The sequence below is a fragment of the Homarus americanus genome, unplaced genomic scaffold (assembly GCF_018991925.1).
Source record: "Homarus americanus isolate GMGI-L3 unplaced genomic scaffold, GMGI_Hamer_2.0 scaffold25483, whole genome shotgun sequence".
In the NCBI taxonomy this organism is placed as follows: Eukaryota; Metazoa; Arthropoda; class Malacostraca; order Decapoda; family Nephropidae; genus Homarus; species Homarus americanus.
The window spans coordinates 557,757-570,941 of record NW_024726235.1 but is presented as its reverse complement, the minus strand read 5'-3'; positions in this window follow the sequence as shown (position 1 = coordinate 570,941).

Genomic DNA, 13,185 nt, shown 5'->3' with positions numbered 1-13,185 from the left:
CACCCTCTCCCCACTCCATCACCTCACTACCTCCCCACTCTCACAGGGGTCGGGGTGTCTGCTAGCTCCCTTTATGTTGCTTTATGTTACCCACACAGCGGCCAACCACTGTAAAATTTGAGAACCGTTCAAGGAGAATTAATGCTGAATGCTTCCTTTGTCAGTGGATTCTTTAGCTGGACTCTGGCCTCGCGGAACACCGGACCCAGATTTTAGAAATAGGTGGTGGTGGTGGTGGTGGTGGTGGTGGTGGTGGTGGTGGTGGTGGTGGTGGTGGTGGTGGTGGTCCTGTCTCATGATGTGTTGTGTGAAAAGAAAAAAAGAAGAAATGTATTTATAGTTTGATCCAATTTCTTTAATCGGTGGTTCTCTTATCTTTCTACTACGTTAAGCCAAGTTGAGCTAACCTAACCTAACCTAACCTAAGCTAACCTAACCTAACCTAACTTAACCTAACCTCACTTTACTCTCTCTCTCTCAGTAGGAAAGTCTAAACAAAATCAGTGGTATGACCCCAAATGCCGAAACGCAAAGTAATTAGGTCAGGCATAATTATTACGTCAAACTCCTTTTTAATTTTTTTATTTTTATTTTCGTGGAAAGTAAAAACTAACGTGATAACATGTTGAAATAGATTATATTCTTGAGAACGTGTATATAAGAGTGATTTAAAACTTATGAGCACAACGAAATTAACTTTTAAAATCTTCTTAATTTCTTTCATTATTTCAAACGTCATTATTAACACTAACGACTCGAACTTTTATATATTGTGAACACCAGATCCTTAATTAGCATGTAAAGTAGTACAAACAATACGTGTTTCTTATTTTCATCGCCTATTAGGAAACGGGGCGGGGTGCGACGGGAACGGGGCGAGACGGAGCGGGACAGGGCGCGACGGGATGGGGGGGGGGACGGGACGGGGCAGAACAGGACAGGGAGGGGCGGAGCAAGACGGGGCGGGGAAGGGCGGTGTGTGTTAGTGATTCCTTTACCTCAGCATCTTGATCCAGCTTAAGTAGATCAGATCACAGAGGGAAATAAGATTGAACAATAATCCCGGTAACAGTTCCTAGACCAACACCTACCAGGGAAAGGTTAGGCCTCAACTTATAGGAATTAATAAGAGAGGGGGGAGAGGAGGAGGAGGGGGAGAGGAGGGGGGGGAGATGGAGGAGGATGGGGGAGAAGGATGGGGGAGGGGGGATGGAGGATGAGGAGAAGAACAGTTTAGGTGCAGGAAGAGGAGGGAGGGGAGGAGGAACAGGAATAGGAGAGGGGGATGGGGGAGGAGAATAACGGTATGGGCGTAGGATGGGAGGAAGGGGAGGAAGAGGAGACATACGGTAGGCAATATCCGAATGTGACTTTCCAGAGGCGATAAATAATAAGGAAACACTGTACACTCTCCCATCTTATACCTCCCCATAATTTTTCCCAACACCTCATTCCCCCATAATTACCCATCAATTTATCCCCATTCAGCCCATTTCCCTCCATCTACCCATAATTCCCCATCACCTTATCACGCAGCTCGTTGGCATAACTGTAACCTCCCCATCTCCCCCATGATTCCACAACAGGTTCCCATTCTCTATCAATCTCCACCTACCCCCTCCTCCCCCCCACCTCTCCCACCTCCTACCTCATAATTCTGTAATGCCACCATCCTTCATACCCAAGATTGGTTCCTCATCACCCCATGAACTCCACAATCTCCCCATCCCATGACCCTGAGATGTTCCTCCATCACCCCATAATTCCACTAACCTTACCTCCCCCCCCCTCCCGCGGCCCTGAGACTTAACAGTAGCTAGCCCAGTAATTGCTACAAATCGTGCGTGAAATCGCAAGTGAAACCGCCCCGTCCAAGCGTGTCCAAATCCTCACCTCGAATAATGTCGTCGCCTCCCGCTCTCTATGGCTCTATTGAGACAGTAATTCCGCATTCACTGTCCACCGCCTACATCATTTCTTTCCTTGATCATCTCTCCGGACGCGGATTTATCACAGACAAGTTGGCGCTGTGGATTAATGTTGGCGCAGTGTCGTAAGACTGTGTGTGATCGTCACCGCCACAGCCACAGTACGGGATCCCTCAGTTATGATTTTTTTTGTTTACATTTTTAGGCTCTGAAATATTTTCGAGCGTTTGTGAATATTGTGATGGCATTCATACGTGAGTTAATGGTAATACAGTCTTTCTTTATTAATTTGTCTTCGTGTTAGCGGTATAAAACAAAAGGTAATAATATAAACATGATTAATGATTTACAAAGTTTTCTTAGTAGTTATTTTAAAGTTTTTGTTAACTGTGAAGAGGAAGAAGATTGTTAATGGTGGAACATAACTGAGAGTCGTAATCTATTAGTGAGGATTATCATTATGTTAATTATGAGATGTAAATAGCGAGTTAAATAATACACAAGTAACCGCTCTCACACACACACGCACACACACACACACACACACACACACACACACACACACACACACGAATATTCAATCATACTCACATACACAAACTAATATTATTATCCTGTCCTTTTCATGTATTCCTTCCTTCATTCTCTCACCTTCCCTCACTCCCTCCCTCCCTCACCTCCCCTCACTCCCTCCCTCCCTCACCTTCCCTCCCTTACTCCCTCCCTCACCTTCCCTTCCTTTAATCCTCTCTCCGACACACACACACACATAAGGTGTTGATACCCGCGCCACTAAACATTTCACTTTGATACGTGTCACGCCCATACGCCCTGGCTTAGTGGCGGTGATGGCGGCGGCGTCTGTCCGTGTGTCGACCAACACAACCAGTAATTGTATTTAGATTAAGATTATTTGGGGGGGAGGGGGAGATGGGGGAAGGGGGTCGTTGTAGCCATCTAAGGGTAGTGGTGGTAGTGAGGTGGTGGTAGTGGTAGTGAGGTGGTGGTAGTGGTAGGGTGGTGGGGTGGTAGTAGTAGTAGTAGTAGTAGTAGTAGTAGTAGTAGTAGTAGTAGTAGTGAAGAGGAGAAACCGTGGGAGAAACCAACCAACCAACCAGAGGCTTCCCCCCCCCCTTCCTTATATATACCACAGGGACCCCAAGACTAAAGCTTTAAGAGGGACTACGAGGTTAAAAGATCAAACGAAACTAAATAAAAAAATAAAAAAGTTCCCGATTAAATACTTTACAAATTAAACCTCCCTAAAAAAAATAAACCAAACCCCACGATATTAATGTTACTTAAATAATTATAAATTAAACCATAAATAAATAAATTATTAAACCACACGATAATAATGTTACTTAAAAAGGTTTGGGAAGAGTATTTTATTTTATTTATTTATTTTTTCGCTTAATGGTGAATCGATGCGAGAGATTCTGATATATAACAATAGATCGAGAAAGATGGGCAGCCTAAAAAAAATAATAATAATAATAAAATATAAAAGAGAAGAAGAAGAATGAAAAAAAAAATGGGTGGTTGGCAAGTCCCCAATATTCCACGTTTTACTGCACTTGAATGGGTGGATTACTGCCACCCCTCCCCCCACCCACCACCCAGCCCCCACCCACTCACCACCCCACCCAGCTCTCTCTCTCTCTCTCTCTCTCTCTCTCTCTCTCTCTCCTGAACCTAACCTGCTGTAACTTAGCCTAATCCAACCTGTTAATTACCATTGCAACTATCGTACAATTACCACCATCACAACACTCGCCACCCTCACTACCACACCCATCCTACCACCACCACCACCACATCACCCTCACCACCACCCCTCCTACCACCACTACCACCAACCACAATAGCCACCAAAGGACAAGGTCTCTTATTTTCGGCTGGTCTTGACACCCGGCTCAGTACCCATTATCCCGTGAGTGCAACCTCCCCCCCCCCTGTGACACCCCACAACCACCCTTACCACCCTTACCCATAAACCCTAAAACCCCATCCCCACCACCAACCTCCAAGGATCACGGACTCTCAACCTTATCCCCCCACGAGATAAGGGCGATCACGTCTCTTTTTCTCCCCATCCCCGGGTGATTCAGATGCATTTGGGTTTGTTAATGGAATATTGTTTCTAGTGCGTGGTTGAGGCGCCGTGGTTGTGTGGGGAGGATTCTTGAAACACGAGTATGGTAATGACGTAAGAATTAGAGGAGTATTGGTGGTGCGTGAGACACATAGTAATAATGCACTTTGTTTGGCCAGGCTGTTGGCTGGGGTCTTGTGTGTCTTTACCTGGGTGCTGGGCGAGTGTTGTGGAGGTACTGACGAGTGTTGCAGAGGTACTGACTAGTGTTGCAAGGGTTCTGAAGAGTAATGCAAGGGTTCTGACTGATGAGTGTTGTGGAGGTATTGACGAGTGTTGCAGAGGTACTGACTAGTGTTGCAAGGGTTCTAAAGAGTATTGCAAGGGTTCTGACTGATGAGTGTTGTGGAGGTATTGGACGAGTGTTGCAGAGGTACTGACTAGTGTTGCAAGAGTTCTGAAAGTATTTAAGGGTTCTGACTTGTGGAGGTACTGACGAGTGTTGCGAGGGTTCGAAGAGTATTGCAAGGGTTCTGACTGACGAGTGTTGCAGAGGTACTGACGAGTGTTGCAGAGGTACTGACGAGTGTCGCAAGGGTTCTGACTAACGAGTGTTGCAGAGGTACTGACGAGTGTTGCAAGGGTTCTGACTAACGAGTGTTGCAGAGGTACTGACGAGTGTTGCAAGGGTTCTGACCAACGAGTGTTGCAGAGGTACTGACAAGTGTTGCAAGGGTTCTGACTGACGAGTGTTGCAGAAGTCCTCGCGTACATAAACTTGAGTGGATGGATCACCTGGTGGTTGAAAGATACAAGACGTTTTATTCCTATCAGAAAATATATTGCAGGTTCATTGCAAAAGATTTATTCCTTCAAAATAAATCCAATAAAAAATGTTGCAGACGATATATTCCTTTAAAATATATCCAAAAATGTTGCAACAAATTTATTCCTCCGACAAATAACGAAAAAAATGTTGCAGGTGCATTTGAAAGGATTTATCCCACTAAAAAAATAAAAAAAATAACATGTTGGATAAGGTTTAGCCGACTTACCGAAGACTAATTACTGTCAGAAGGTACGGATAATAAATATGTGGTTTTACGGATATTGTCGGTTAACACAGGTCACCAGCAGGGTATCAGTATTGGGTTTAGTGGTAAAAAGATGTGGATTAAGTTTCTGAGTTAATTCGGGTGATGCTTTGACGACACGGATGCCTAACTTAGTCTAACCTAATCTAATCTAACCTAACTTAACCTAACTTAAGAATATAACATAACATCACACACACACACACACAAGAGGAACGACACGAACCAACCAGACAGATAGATATGTATACACAGTATGTAAGTATGTGTATATATCCGTACCTATACTTATATGTATGTATCTATGTACGTAAGTAAGTACATACCTCTGTGTCTGTATGTGTACGTGTATGCATCTATGTACGTAAGTAAGTACATACCTCTGTGTCTGTATGTGTACGTGTATGCATCTATGTACGTAAGTAAGTAAGTACACACGACTCATAATTTTTTGGGGCAAACATTGTTACTGTGAGCATTTTGAGCTGAGAGGATCAAGGTAGGATGAGTTGAGATCGGTTCATTAAATACAACACATTGATTCAGTGAGTTGTTAAGCCTTCCCGACTACCTTTCCCATCCAATGTTATTTATCTTGCTGTATTTTTCACCTTACCTGCTCACCGTGGTAATGGCTCTCTCTCTCTCTCTCTCTCTCTCTCTCTCTCTCTCTCTCTCTCTCTCTCTCTCTCTCCTCGGTGTCTATTTTCTCCTAGTTTCTCTCGACGTCAAGGTAAGGGTGTTGAGGAGGTGATGATGATGACGAGACAATACCGTAATAATAATAATAATAATAATAATAATAATAATAATAACAATAATAATAATAATAATAATAATAATAATAATAATAATAATAATAATAATAATAATAATAATAATAATAATAATAATAATTCTTTAGCTATTAATATTATAGCCTTTCCATCTACACATCTGTCTGTCTGTCTGTCTGTCTGTCTGTCTAACTTCCGAATCTCTAAGAATCCAAAACTGTGTCACCGCTTCAGTCCAAACTCCTGAATATTTGTGGGTTATTTTTATATATATAATTCCTTTGAGAATCGATGGTGTTGGGGGCGGGTGTCTCTACCCCTACCCCTCTCCCTCCCTCACCCCCACCCTCTCCCCCTCCCTCACCCCCACCCTCTCCCCTCTCTTCCCCACAGGCTATGGTGGTGACAGGAGGCCAGGATAAGGTGGGAGAAGAGGAGGAGGAGGAGGAGGAGGAGGAGGAGGAGGAGGAGGAGAAAGAGGAAGGAGGAACTTTATCATTAGTTTATTTTTTCGCGGATGATTTTGGAGTTGGGTTAGGTTAGGTTAGGTTAGGTTAGGTTAGTGACACACTGTGGAGTAGTGAAGATGAGCGTGGACTTGGGCGTGGGTGTGGTGAGGAAAAAGGAAGAGGGGCAGAGGAAGAAGGGGAGGATGGTGGGGAGGGTGGGAGAATGATTGGGAGGTGGGAAGAATGCTGGGGAGTTTAGGGAGGATGGTGGGGGAGATGGGGAGGTGGGGGAGATGGTGGGGAGAGATGGGGAGGTGGGGAGATGGTGGGGAAGATGGAGAGGTGGAGAGGATGGTGGGGGAGATGGGTGGTGGCATAAAAACATAATGACTGGAACGGGTGTCTGCAATTGCTCTCAGCCGTGAATATTGAATAAGAAGAGTCATTAGTTATGATAATCACCTGGTACTCTTCTGCCTCCTCTCCCCACTTCACCCCTTCTCCTCCTCCCTTCTCCCATTCCACCACCTTCCTGCCCCTCCTCCTCTCCCCACTTCACCCTTCTCCCTCCTCCCTTCTCCCCCATTCCACCCCTTCCTGCCCCTCCTCCTCTCCCCACTTCACCTTCTCCTCCTCCCTTCTCCCCATTCCACCCTTTTTTTCTCCTCCCCTCTCCCCACTTCACCCCATTCTGTAACACAACAACAGGAGTACAACAGTAGCAACACAACAGTAACAACACAACAGTAACAACACAACAGTAACAACACAACAGTAACAACACAACAGTAACAACACAACAGTAACAACACAACAGTAACAACGCAACAGTAACAACACAACAGTAACAACACAACATTAACAACACAACAGTAACAACACAACAGTAACAACACAACAGTAACAACACAACAGTAACAACACAACAGTAACAACACAACACTAACAACACAACACTAACAACACAACAGTAACAACACAACAGTAACAACACAGCAGTAACAACACAACAGTAACAACACAACAGTAACAACACAACAGTAACAACACAACAGTAACAACACAACAGTAACAACACAACAGTAGCAAATACAAATAGTAGCAACAACAGTAACAACACAACAGTAGCAACACAACAGTAAAAACAGTGAAGACTAACAGTAAAAACAGTGGCAACATAACAGTAAAAACAGGGCAACACAACTAGTAATAACACAATAAAGTAGCAACACAACAGTAGCAACACAACAGTAACAACACAACAGTATAACAACAGTAATAAATACAACAGTAACAACTACAACAGTGGAAAGTAACAACAACAACAGTAGCAAATAACAACAGTAACAAATAATAACAGTAACAAATAACAACAGTAACAACACAACAGTAATAACACAACAGTAACAAATACAACAGTAAATAACAGTAAATAACACAATAACAGTAACAAATAACAACAGTAGCAACAACAGTAACAACACAACAGTGGCAACACAACAGTAACAAAACACAACAGTAGCACACAACAGTAGCAACACAACAGTAACAAACACAACAGTAGCAACACAACAGTAAATAACACAACAGTAATAACACAACAGTAGCAACACAACAGTAACAACTACAAACAGTAGAACAAAAACAGTAGCAACACAACAGTAACAAAAAAACAGTAGCAACACAACAGTAAAAACATAGCAAATACAACAGTAAAAAAACACAGTGGCAACACAACAGTAACAACACAACAGTAGCAACACAACAGTAGCAACACAACAGTAGCAACACAACAGTAACAACACAACAGTAGCAACACACAACAGTAAAACAGTGGCAACAACAGTGAAAAACAGTGGCAAACAAACAGTAAAAAACAAAGGGCACAACAGTAACAACACAACAGTAGCAACACAACAGTAGCAACACAACAGTAACAACACAACAGTGTAAACAACAGGTAAAAACAGTGGCAACACAACAGTAAAAAACAGTGGCAACACAACAGTAAAAACAGTGGCAACACAACAGTAGCAACACAACAGTAACAACACAAATAGCAAAACAACAGTGAATAACAGTGCAACACAAACAGTAAAAAACAGTAGCAACACAACAGTAACAACACAACAGTAACAACACAACAGTAGCAAACACAACAGTAACTAAATTGGGCAACACAACAGTAAAAACAGGGCAACACAACAGTAACAACTACAACAGTAACAACACAACAGTAGCAACACAACAGTATAAACACAACAGTAACAAATATAACAGTAACAACTACAACAGTACAACACAACAGTAGCAACACAACAGTAACAACACAACAGTAATAAATACAACAGTAATAACAAAAACAGTAGTAAATAACAAACAGTAGCAACACACAACAGTAGCAACAATAATAACAGTAAAAACACAAACAGTAGTAGCAAATACAACAGTAACAACACACACCAGTAGCAACACAACAGTCAACACAACAGTAACAACACAACAGTAACAAATACAAACAGTAACAAACTAACAGAGCAACACAACAGGCAAATACTAACAGTAGCAACACAACAGTAAAAAACACAACAGTAGCAACACAACAGTAAAAACAGTGGCAACACAACAGTAAAACAGTGGCAACACAACAGTAACAACACAACAGTAGCAAATAACAAAGGTAGCAACACAAAATAGGAAGCAACACAACAGTAACAACACAACATAGCAACATAACAGTAAAAACAGTGGCAACGACAACAGTAAAAACACAGTGGCAACACAACAGTAAAAAAAGTGGCAAAACAACAGTAAAAACACAACAGTAAGCAACACAACAGTAGCAACACAACAGTAACAACACAACAGTAGCAACACAACAGAGAAAAACAGTGGCAACACAACAAAAACAGTGGCAACTACAACAGTAACAACAACAACAGTAACAACAGTCAGTATAAATACAACAGTAGCAACAACAGTAACAACACAAAAGTATAACACAACAGTAATAACAGTGGCAAATACAAACAGTAAAACAGTAGCAACACAACAGTAATAACACAACAGTAAATAAACAATGTAAACAGTAGCAAATGCTAAATAGAAAAGTAAATAACAGTAAAAACAGTGGCAACACAACAGTAAAAACAGTGGCAACACAATAACAGTAACAATACAACAGTAACAACACAACAGTAGCAACACAACAGAGTAGCAACAAACAGTAACAACACAACAGTAACAACACAACAGTAGAAATAGCAACACAACAGTAAAATAAATAGAAAGAAACACAACAGCAGGAACACAACAGAAACAAATACAACAGTAACAAATACAACAACATTAACAACACAACAGTAACAACACAACAGTAACAAATAGAAACAAATGTCAACAAAATAACAACAGTAACAACACAACAGTAAATACAACAGTAACAACACAACAGTTAACAACACAACAGTAACAAACAGTAACAACACAACAGTAACAAATGTTAAACAGTAACAACAGTAATAAAAATAACAGCAACAACAGTAAATAACACAACGTAATAAAGCAATAACACAACAGTAACAACACAACAGTAACAACACAATCAGTAACAACACAACAGTAACAAATATAACAGTAACAACACAAAAGTAACAACACAACAGTAATAAATACAACAGTAACAACACAACAGTAACAACACAACAGTAACAACACTAAATAGTACAAATACAACAGTAACAACAGAACAACACAAATAACAAAACACAGCAGTAACAACACAGCAGTAACAACACAACAGTAACAACAATACAGTAAAACACAACAGTAACAACACAAAAATAACACAAATAACAACAGTAAATTATAGTAACAACAACAGTAACAACACAACAGTAACAACACAACAGTAACAACAGTAACAACACAACAGTAACAACACAGCAGTAACAACACAGCAGTAACAACACAACAGTAACAACACAACAGTAACAACACAACAGTAACAACACAACAGTAACAACACAACAGTAACAACACAACAGCAGAGACAGCGTCGTTAAACAGCTGATGCGCGAGAGAGTAAACAAAGAACTCAACCACGTGATTTAATGATTAACAATTTTTACGGTAATAATCCTCTTCCGTCTATCCCTCTTTCTTTCCCTCTTTCCTCCTCCTCCCTTCCCTCACTTCCTCCTCTACCATCCCTCCCCTCTTTCAATTCCTTCCTCTCTTCTCTTCCTTCACCTTCATTTCCTCTTTTCTCCTTCCCTTCCTCCTCTCTCCATCATTTTTGGGGAATAAATGATGGGAGAGATACAGACATACACAAGGGGAGAGGAGACGTGGAGATACACGGGAAGGCGTGGAGGTACCGGCGTGTGGGCGTGGAGGTACTGGCGTGTGTGGGCGTGGAGGTACTGGCGTGTGGGCGTGGAGGTACCGGCGTGTGGGCGTGGAGGTACCGGCGTGTGGGCGTGGAGATACAGGCGTGGGGGGCGTGCGTGCCTGGTGGGTGGTGATCAGGCCAGGACAGTGAACGTAAGTCAGTGTCGCGGTGGCCCACACACTCGTCCAGGGGGTGATGACGACGCAGTTTTAAAATATTAACGCCTTAACGGAGGAGCCGATGTGTCTGAGGGCGTGTGGGCGGCTCTTGTGTGTGTGTGTGTGTGTGTGTGTGTGTGTGTGTGTGTGTGTGTGTGTGTGTGTGGCCTCATCCTCCTTCATTCACACTATTCATCCTTCCCTCACCATTACCCCTACCCTCACCATCACTTTCTCCTCACCACTGCCACTTTCCCACCCTCACCCACTGCCATTTCCCTACTCTCACCACCACCACTTTCCGTCCCTCACTGCCATTCTCTCCCCGTCCTCTGGCACTTTCCTCCCTGTGTTAAATGGTATTGTTAGAGTCAAGGGCCTCGCTCAGGGCACTTCCTTGACGAGACAATGACACGATGTACGCTTTTATACGCCTGTGTGCATGGATACGCTCTGTGTGTGTGTGTGTGTGTGTGCGTGTGTGTGTGTGTGTGTGTGTGTGTGTGTGTGTGTGTGTGTGTGTGTGTACAATAATAATAATAATAATAATAACAATAATAATAATAATAATAATAATAATAATAATAATAATAATAATAAATAATAATAATAATAATAATATACACACAATATTTCTCCCTCAAAACAAACAACAACAACAACAACACTCTTCTCTCTTCTTCTCTCTCTCTTCTCTCTAGCTCTGTAATCATCGCCTCTATCTGCTCCTCAAAGCGCGCCATGAGTGTAAATTTACTCAGGCTGGAGGACTACGGGAGGAGCCTTGGAAACGTTTATTCTGGCCTCAATTCTAGGTTGGTGGGGGGTTGGAGAGGAGGAGGAGGAGGAGGAGGAGGAGGAGAAGGAGGAGGAGGAGGTGAGGTGAGAGGGGAGGAGGTGAGAGAGGAGGAGGAGGAGGAGGGGTGGGGAGAGAGGAGGGGAGAGGGAGGAGGAGGGGTGGGAGAGAAGAGGTAGAGGAAAGAGGAAGGGGTGGGAGAGGAGGAGGAGGAGGATGGGTGGGAGAGAGAGGGAGGAGGGGTGGGAGAGAGGGAGAGGAGGGGAGGGGTGGGGAGAGAAGAAGGTAGGAGGGAAAGAGGAAGGGGTGGGGAGAGGAGGGGAGGAGGGAGAGAAGGGTGTGGAAGGTGGAAGAAGAGGAGGAGGGGTGAGAGATGGAGTTAAAGGAGAGGAGAGGTAGGAGGGGAAGGGGTAGAGAGAAGGAGGAGGGGTGAAGAGGAAGAGGGAGGAGGGAAGGGAAGGGGTGGGAGGAGAGGGAAGAAGAGAAGGTGTGAAGAGCAAAAAGGAGGAGGAAGGGAAGAAGAGAAAGAGGGAAGAGGGGAAGGAAGTATAGCAGTAAGAGGGGGAGGAGGAAGAGGAGGAAGGGAGTTAGTGAAGGAGAAGAGGAAAGGTAGGGGTAAGAGGCAGGAAGGGGGGAGAGAGGAAAGAAGTAGGAAATGGAAGGGGAGAAATGTGAAGGAGAGAGGAAGGAGGAAGTGAGTGAGGGGTGGAAGGTGAAAGGGGAGGAGGGAGGAAAGGAAGGAGGGAGAGAGAGGGGAGATAGCGAGAGATAGAGGGGAGGGAAGGAGAGAGGAGAGGGAAGGAGAGAGGGAGGAAGGAGAGGGAGAGGGAAGGAGAGAGAGGGAGGAAGGGAGGGAGAGGGAGAGGGGAAGGGAGAGGGGAGAGGGAAGGAGAGAGAGGGAGGGAAGGAGAGAGGAGAGGGAAGGAGAGAGGGGAGAGGGAAGGAGAGAGGAGGAAGGAGAGAGGGGAGAGGGGGAGGAGAGAGAGGGAGGGAAGGAGGGAGGGGGATAGAGGGGAGGGAAGGGGAGAGAGGGGAGAGGGAAGGAGAGAGTGGAGAGGGAAGGAGAGAGGAGAGAAGGAGAGAGGGAGGGAAGGAGAGAGAGGGAGGAAGGAGAGAGGGGAGGAAAGGAGAGAGGGGTGAGAGGGAAGGAGAGGGGGAGAGGGAAGGAGAGAGAGGGAGGGGGAAGGGGAGAGGAGAGAGGGAAGAGAGAGAGGGAGGAAGGAGAGAGGGGAGAGGGAGGACAGAGAGAGAAGGAAGGGGGGGAGAGGTAGAGAGACTGCTGAGATCAAGGGGTGGGAAGGACCAGACGAGAGGTAAGGGAGGGGAGGAAGAAGGAAAAGGGGCGTAGGGTAGAAGCAATTAGGGACAGGGTTGGGGAGGTGTAGGGGAGGACGTGGAAGAGGAGGAGGAGGAGGAGGGAGGAGGAGGAGGAGGAGGAGGAGAAGGAGGGAAAGGCTGGATCTAAGGCGATAGTGAAGGAAGGAAGGAAGGAAGGG